This window comes from Piliocolobus tephrosceles, chromosome 5 (genome assembly GCF_002776525.5).
Source record: "Piliocolobus tephrosceles isolate RC106 chromosome 5, ASM277652v3, whole genome shotgun sequence".
Taxonomy (NCBI): Eukaryota; Metazoa; Chordata; class Mammalia; order Primates; family Cercopithecidae; genus Piliocolobus; species Piliocolobus tephrosceles.
In genome coordinates this window covers 18,973,172-18,982,323 of record NC_045438.1, presented here as the reverse complement: position 1 = coordinate 18,982,323, position 9,152 = coordinate 18,973,172, and the positions used below count along the sequence as shown (strand labels likewise).

The window sequence follows — 9,152 nt, the reverse complement described above, 5'->3', positions numbered from 1 at the left end:
CGCCGCCCGCGCGCTGCCGCCGCACCTCCGGGCCGCTCCGCTAGGTGCTGCTGCCGCGGCCGCCAGGGAGGGAGGCACCGGAGGGCGGGCCCCACGCGGTGCTAGGGTTCGGTCTGGACTGGTGGTGGTGGGTCCAGACCGGCGGTGCCGGGTTCTGTCCCGACCAACGGTGCTAGGTTCGGTTGGGACGCGCGCTGCTGGATCTAAATGGGCGGTGCTGGGTCCGACGGATGGTGCTATGTTCAGTCCGGACGCGTGGTGCTGTGTCTGGACCGGCGGTGCTGGATCCAACTGGGCGTTGCTGGATCTGGACTGGCAGTGATGGGTCCGATGGGCGGTGCTACATTCGGTTCGGACTGGCAGTGCTGGGTCCGATGGGCGGTGCTGGATTCGGTGCGGACGGGCGGGGACGGGCGGTACTGGGTCCAAATGGGTGGTGATGGATCTGGACGGGAGGTGCTGGGTCCGCACTGGCGGTGCTGGGTCCGATGGGCGGTGCTGGGTTCGGTCCGGACTGGCGGGTCTGGGTCTGGAAGGGCGGTGGATTCGATGGACTGTGTTAGGTTCGGTGCGGACTGGCAGTGCAGGGTCTAAATGGGCGGCGCTGGGTCCGATGGGCGGTACTGGGTTCGGGCCGGACGGGCGGGTCTGGGTCTGGACGGGCGGTGCCGTATCCAAGTGGGCGGTGCTGGATCTGGACGGGCGGTGCTGGTTCCGGATGGGCGGTGCTAGGTTAGGTCCCGACGGGTGGTGCAGGGTCTAAATGGACGGTGCTGGGCCCAGCAGGGGACAGGTGGGCGTGGCGGCACAGGTACGGAGCGCAGTGCGGGTGCGGCGCCCTCCGAAGGGCCTTGCGCTCCCCCTGCTCGCTGCTCCTTCAACTCGCGCATTGCCCTGGGGCTGCTGCGTGTTTCTTCCAGGGTGATTCTTTCCTGCTGGGGTCACTTCGAAGCTGACCTTTTCAAGCTGTTTTCTTCCGAGGAGGATACGTTATTAGGCTTTGTGTGCATTTCAAGTATCATGTTTTCCGGACCGCGCCGCCCCCCCACACTGCTGTGCGGTGTTCCTCTCGCTGAGTGAGGTTGGAGGTTCCCCCTGCCTTTGTGTGTCTCCTTAGAAAACGCCTCTTCTCTCAGACACATTGTTATCTGCAAATCCTTCGCAGATGTAGAGAACGGACTGCAGAGTTAATAAACGTCGAAGGGAAGCTTTGATGCGCCCCTGTTGGCCCTGAGAGATGCCGCGTGAGCGTCATTTTAAATCCTGTACCTGTACCTGGACGTGGAAACCTGAAATTAATTTCAGTAGCAAGCTTTGTGAATTGTAGGGCTTTTTTTTCATTCGGTGTCTTTTTTGTAACTGCTCCTCCCCTCCCCCACCCTTTGTTTTGGCTGCAGAACACATCCCAGCAGTCTCCCTATGCAGTGTTCAGTCAGGCGAAGTTGCGCTCTTACGTTATCTGTGATGTGTTGTAACAAAAAAGCGTTTATCTTTGAAACACTAAGGCAAGTAATGAAAAGAGTGAACTATATTTGACAAAGCCTTTTTATTTTTGTCATTACTTTTTTTTCCAGTGTGGAAATAATTTTTCTCTCCACCAACTGGATTTCCTCTTTTGCAGACAATTAGAGAATTCTGTCATCCTCACTGCGTTCTGTCTTTTCTACTGCACTTGTCCAGTACAGCTACATAAGGAGGCTTCTCAGCAGAGGAGCCTGGGGTGTTGAACCAGTGCCATGGGGGAATGAATTATGCAATAGATCGCTAGTCTCCTTTCTTAAAATTAAAGTGTGGTGACATGCAGAAAAGCATCTGTGTCTAAATGGCATCTTCACGTTGTGGCCCTCGGTTTCTTTATGCCTTTCAATTCCTGTGCTTCTCGATAGACTCGAGTTTTTACTGTGTGAGCATCCCCGTGCCCGCACAGCAAAGGACTCTCACTGGGTTCTACACGTGCTGCATAGATCCCTGGCACAGTGTTAATTGAACCTCAACTGCAGGAGCTTCATTCCCGAGGATGCTGTAACCAAGAGTGACTTGCCTCTTGAAGAATGAGTTTGCAAAGCTGGCAGTTAGATTGCTGATGTCCAAAGTAAGTATGTGTAGCATCGCTAAAGAGAAAATTCAGGATTCCTGGAAAACAGTTGCGGGCTCTCTGCAGTGTTATTTTTGTAATAAAAAACATGTAGCATATGTGAAATACCTACTGAGTGATGCAGGACACATAGAAGGCTCTAAATTAATGTGAATTATTCCCGTTTTTCTGACTGTCATTAAAAGTCCTCATTTGTATTATGTATGAGTGGTATATCAATATCTAAACTACAGTTCACCGTAGGTCCCAACCAACATTAGTTTATTGACAAATATTTAAGAGCAACCAGAAATTCATAGAATACCTATGATTCTTAAATCATGAACACTCCCATAACTGGTATATGTTTAGGACATGAAAATTTCCAGGCTGACGAATTATTTCACTGTCCTTGTTCAAGACTCCAGGATGATATTCTGAGCCGTATGTCAATTTCAATAGCACCTAGAACAATAAAAGGCAGACATGCTACCATCCTCTATTCTCATTGCCCCACTGGATTCTGGTATATCTAAAAATTATACTTAAATGATATCCAAGAAATGCTGTATAAAAGTAAAATAATGGGCTTTTCTGTTATTAATTCCATTTTATACATGGTAAGACTGAAATGCAAGATAAAGGACCGGACTGAAGCTGAACGAAGCTGCACTGGGCGAAGCTGAAAAATACCTTTTTAATCTATGTCAATTTTTAAAAATGTAAGTTTTTACTTTATAATGTTAGTTTTCCTTTTAAATGTATATTATTTTCAGTTGCGCTATTCAAAAAGTTTTTACAGCTTCTGTTTCAATCAGCACTGATATACTAATATTTCTAAGTTTCTCCCATCTGAAACCAAAATCTACATAAAACCTAAAAGCACTAGGTAATAGAGGACAACAGAACAAGACTCTCTCTTAAAAGAAGTATCACATAATAGCAATAAATGTGAGGACAGAAAGTAATAATATTTTTGAATTTCTGATTAAACTTTGCACTTACTTTAAAAAGTTTTTCGAAATATGGAAACCAGGTTCTGAGACCAGCCACTTGAAATAAACCTTTTCCTGCCCCAATTTTCACAGGCTCTAGAAAATAAGTACCAGGGAAAAGATTAATACATTTTTTAAAAAATGATACAAATATATCAACTATGTTTAACTATATCAACTATATTTAGTACCCTACAGGTCATTTAATTTTCTAGCCGCCAATAAATTCCATATTTAATCAAATTTAGAAAAATGTCATTATTGTTTAAATCATCGTACAAGTCCTTTTAGTAGATATATCAATTTAGAGGATGGTCTTTAGCAAAAAAGTAAAGTAAAAGGATTTAATAAAGGTCCCAATAGCAGACGTTCTAGGGCAGGCAGCCTTCTACAGTAGCCTATGCATGTGAAAGTTAATCTAATTAGTTGATCTAGAAAGTTAAATACCCAAACTCTCCTTTGCTTAACCCATCACTAGAAAGGCCAGTGTTGTTAATTTTGTTTTTTAAACAAACAAGCAAAAAAGATAAATTCTAGAGGATTAGTTTTTCATAAGTAGAGTATGTGCTACTTTATTGGAAAATGAAGAAATATATCTTTCATCTCTGCTTCCTTCATTACTTTCCCATGTTCCCAATATTTAGTCACATTTTAGGTTAGAACTTTCAGGAAGTGAGTTTTTACACAGAAATTAGTGCTATAAACAGCCCTTAAAATAGGAATTTAATCTTACTAATTTAAAAAATATATATAATCTTACCAACCCAGAAAGACATTTGTGGTTAAATGTATTCTCTGGCATTTTATAAACTAAGATGATACTGGAAGGAAAAAACTAAATCTTAAATACATAAACAACATATTTACACTGTGATATGGTTTAGATCTCTGTCCCAAAGCCAAATCTCATGTCAGATTGTAATGCCCAATGTTGGAGGTGGGGCCTGGGGGGAGGTGATTGGATTGGATCGTGGGGGTGGATTTCCCCCTTTGGTGCTGTTCTGGTGATGGAGTTCTCACTAAATCTTGTTGTTTAAAAGTGTGTGGTACCTCCCTTCCCCCACTTCCTCCTGTTACAGCCAGGTAAGACATGTCTGCTTCCCCTTTGCCTTCTGCCATGGTTGTAAGTTTCCTGAGGCCTCCCCAGCCAAGCTTCCTGTACAGCCTGCAGAACCATGAGCCAATTAAACCTCTTTTCTTTATAAATTTACCTAGTCTCAGGTATTTCTTTATAGCAATGCAAAAATGGAATGGACTAATACACACTGAATGCAAAGAAATGAAATGGTGTGTGTGTATGTGTGTGTGTGTGTGTGTGTGTGTGTGTAAGGTATTAGAAGAATACCATAAACATGGGTCACTTACCTTTTACTGTGTTGGAGAATTCCTTTGCATTATCTTCTTTTTATTCAGTACGTGTTGCAGACTAAGTTAAAATGTGATCATATATATCCTGAAAATAATGAAAGAATATCAGGCTGTGAATAGATTTGTGAAAGGGCGTCTGCCCTGCCTGCCTCCTTGTCATCCTTTCCGCATTCTGTGCATCCTTAGCCCTGCAAGGCGTCGCTGCATGCTGCTCTGGAAGTGCTCTCACTTCCAGAATTTTTCCATCCAGTGCCCCATTTCATCAGTTTCGGTTTCCCACTTTGAAAACCGATCAACTAAACTGCACTAGTTCTTTTGTCGCCATCTCCCCGTGTTTTCCCCATCCCTTACACTTGGCACTTTGATTTTAGCGGCTCCCTTGAATTTGGTTTTGACTTGAAATTCTGAATGTGCCTTTTTCCTCACGAGTTCTGTTCCCCTTGGCGTTGGGGACCCATCTTACTGAGGTTTGATTCCATGTCCTGCTTCTAGCAGAGAGCACAGTTCTGTGTACCTAGCAGATATTTAATAAACGCTCATTGGCTAGATTGAAGATGGCTGTGTACTGGGGGGCGGGATAGGGGTGCCCAGCACACAGCTGCTACAGCTAGTCTGATCCCAGCAGCTAAGACTAGACTTTACTCAGGTGAGTGGTCTTTACAAGGGTAGAGAGTCCACAGTCTGGAGGTCGTGGAGGTTTTCCATCCAGCCTTTCACCTTTTTTCTTGGTAATAAAAGGTACAGTTCTAAACAAGGGGTCTAGAAGAAGAAGTATGCTTGCCTCATTCCTAAAATAGAGGCCTTGACCTACTGAGCAACTTTAATATGACTCTATGATCTCGCTGTTGTTAACAGAACAAAGGCCAGAAATATTTAGGAGGCATTATGGAAACCAGGTGCTAAAATGAACTAAATATAATAAACCTAATTCCCTCCCCATTTTCACAGGTTCTGTAATATAGAAAGTACTAGGGAAAAGAAGAGGAGCTTTATACACCTAAGAAGAACAAAGGGTACAAATATATCAACTATTATTTTTTACATCTTATGCCCTTTTCTGCTAGAAAATTATACGTATAATATAGAATATAAGCTGAATATATAAATTTTGCTAGGAAACTAATATTTTGAAGTGCAAACTCCCATTAAATTTTATTTTAACAAATGAAAACAGATACCAAATGAAGGAGAGTATACTATTAATGTGCTATTTACCAGCAGTAAAAATCACAGAAACAAAACAAAGTGTTGATAAATGTGTTGTTCATGGCAAACCCATAAATGAAATATCCAGGGACTTCTCCCAAGAAAAATCTTTTCTTTATCCACTAGTATCTCTGGAAATAAAAATTACCAAATTACAGGGTTTTGCTTGCTTTTGAAAATAAAGTGCAGCTTAGACATTATTTCAAGTGCTTTTGACATTTGCAGTAGTTCTGTAAGAAGGGAGAAACTTGGCCTAAGTACTTCTGCTAAGATAGTTTTATAAACACGTACTCTGAAGCACCCTTACCACACACACACACCTTCTCTAAATATATGCCAATGGTAGATGACAAATAAAGAGGGAAAACATAAAATTGTAGGAGACTTGAAACAGCAGGGGCATGACTGAGGATCAGCGTTGGGATGGAGATGCATGATGGTGGAAGGAGCTGAAGGAAAAGCCCTGCTGGAGTCTGGTACCCAAAGAAGGCGGATCCTGCAAGGAGCAGGGCTCTTGTTGGGCGGTGGGGACTATGGTAGGGACCACAAGTGCTCATGGGAGGAGAGGAAGCTGCTGCCAACTGCAGCTGCCCGCACGACTGACATGAAGCCATGTGTCTCCGGGAAGAAAAAACGTGTGTGTGGCCTCCTGCCGGGAACTGCCACGCAGCGTGTGACTGCATCTGATGCCTTCCACCAAGGCAACACGGCTTGTTCCTAGATGAGGACTCCACACGGACGAGGTGCCTTTGTTAAGCAGAGGTGTGAGCAGAAAGATACACTGAGAAAGATACAGTAGAGAGAGAATCTCCCACTTAACCATGAGCTGGTGAAGAAAAAATTCCCATGCACATGAACACAGCAAATGCTAAGGGACCACCTGAATCAGCAACCATTCTGAAAAGAGCTTTAAAATAAACATGTTTGGGAAACTTGAAGAAATGTATGTAGGAATAACATGCATCAAAAGGGGTAAGAAGTTATGAAAAAGAACTGGCAGAAACATCCTAACTAAATTAACACAGAAACAGAAAACCAAATACTACATATTCTCCTAAGTGGGAGCTACACATTGTGGACACAGGGACATAGGGATGGAAACGGTGGACAGTGGGGCCCATGGGAGGGAGAAAGGGGCAAAGGAGAGAACTGCCTACTGGGAACTGTGTTCACTCTTTGAGTGATGGGTTCGATCAAGGCCCAAACCTCAGCATCACACAATAAATCCACATAGCAAACATGCATATATACCCCTGACTCTAAAACATAAAAGGGGGGCTAGGCACGGTGGCTCAAGCCTGTAATCCTAGCACTTTAGAAGGCCGAGGCAGGAGGATCACTTGAGGTCAGAAGTTTGAGACCAAGCTGTCCAACCTGGTAAAACACCATCTCTACTAAAAACACACAATTGACCAGGCACGGTGGCTCATACCTGTAATCCCAGCACTTTGGGAGGCTGAGGTGGGCAGATCACCTGAGGTTGGGAGTTCAAGACCAGCTTGACCGACATGGAGAAACCCCGTCTACCAAAAATACAAAATTAACCCGGCATGGTGGTGCATACGTGTAATCCCAGCTACTCGGGAGACTGAGGCAGCAGAATCGCTTGAACCCAGGAAGTGGAGGTTGCAGTGAGCAGAGATCACGCCATGGCACTAGAGCCTGGGCAACAAGAGTGAAAGTCTGTCTAAAAAAAAAAATACCACAAAATTAGCCAGGCGTGGCGGTGTGTAGGCCTGTAATCCCAGCTACTCTGGAGGCAGAGGCAGAAGAAACGCTTGAACCAAGGAGGTGGAGGTTGCGATGAGCCAATATGGTGCCACTGCACTCCAGCCGGGGTGACAGAGCGAGACTCCATCTCTAAAAAAAAAAAAAAAAGGACTGGCAGAAATAATAAAACAAGAACATAAAAAAATCCAGTCGAAAGCAGAAAAGAAGAAAGCTGAGAAATGCATCTGGAAAGTAAAATGCGTGGAAAGGAAAAAAGATTTATAAAAGTGAGAGATCTTAAGGAGCAAGAGCTGTAGGCGGAGGGAGTTAATCTCATCTCGTCAGAATTCCAGAGGATTAGAGAGAATGATGGAGAGGCATAATTAAAGAGATCATGGCTGGGAATTTTCCAGAATGTAAGAAGCGCACAAGAGTCTTCAAATTAAAAGTGCTTTCATGTGTCAAGCAGGACACATGGAGGTCAATTTGCACCTGAATAACCCATAGCGCAACTCTAAGGTAAAGCTCAAAAAGGAAATGCCAAAAGTCACCTGAGAAAGAAAAGGAGAAAATTCTCTGAGAGAGAAAGTTCCTGTAAAAGAAGGAAAGAAAGTGGACTCAAGAGGGGATCTGAAAACCTGTCTCTGAGTTTGAGACAAACCACAGATGAGAAATCTGAGGCCCAGAAGTGTCCCCTGCTCATGACTCACACTTGTCTATATTCTAATGCCCTGTTTTGGTAAAACTATTTCCTGATTTTAGCACCACTGCAGAGAAGGACAAACAGGCGAGTGACCTCAAGCAATACAGCTAGAATGTAGGTGAGCGCAGACACGGCAATGTACAAGGAGACTCTGTAATTATAGTTATGTGGTTGGATTAGATCAATGATCCAACAATGATCAAATTCTGATCATCAGAATTTCCTGGGGAGCTTTTCTCACAGTGATACGAATAGTATCGAATACGAATAGAATGCCAGAGAAAGTCCCTGTCTCCACTCCTCACTCACCACCTGGCTTCAGTTGTCACAGCCTGTTTCATTTATCCCCTTCCCTCGACCTCCGCTCCTGGATTATTTTTAAACACAAGTCAGACTTTACATAATTTCATTAGTAAATGTTGCAGATGTATCTTCAGAAGACACTCTTTAAAAATGTTTTCTTAATATCATTTTCACTTTGAAAAATGACAATAATTCCTTAAAGTCATCAAATGTCAAGACACTGTTCAACTTTCAGAAAACTGTTTAAGTATACACATCCCTTCAACTCAGTGGCAGACGCACAGAATCAGAATCTCAGGGCGAGTCCAACAATCTTTTATTCTCAGTCTCCCTGAGTGACTCTGATGTTCAGTTGAGTTTGAGAATCACTGGCTCACATGACCTTGTAGGTTTGACCTTGAGACTCTCCCAATGTCACACACCTCCTTTCTCCTAGGGGAAACTGTTTCCACCAATTCCTAACTAGCACAGAGATCAACTCTGTGTGGTCAGAGACATTGCAAGGGAAAGTAGCCTTGGGTTAAGCGCCACAGTTCCCAACCTTGAGCTCCATCTCTTACACTCATTGTAGGGCAGTGAAGGGTCTGTACAGGTCTGAGACTCAGTTTCCTCATGTGAAAAATAAACATGATGATGGCAGCAGACCTTCCCTGCCCACCTTACAGAGCTGTTATAAGGATAAAATTAAAGTATGACATATGAATGTGCTCTCCAAGTATGCATTGACATAGAAATGTTTTCATTCTTCATTTGAACATTGGCACTGCAGGGGTTAAAAATGTACATGAGAAAA

General features: G+C 43.7%; 1 pseudogene; it reads left to right on the top strand.

Annotated features, from left to right (window-relative positions):
• LOC111550301 overlaps positions 1-997 on the top strand; it is a 1,636-nt pseudogene extending 639 nt beyond the window's left edge.
• The last annotated feature ends 8,155 nt before the right edge of the window (positions 998-9,152 follow it).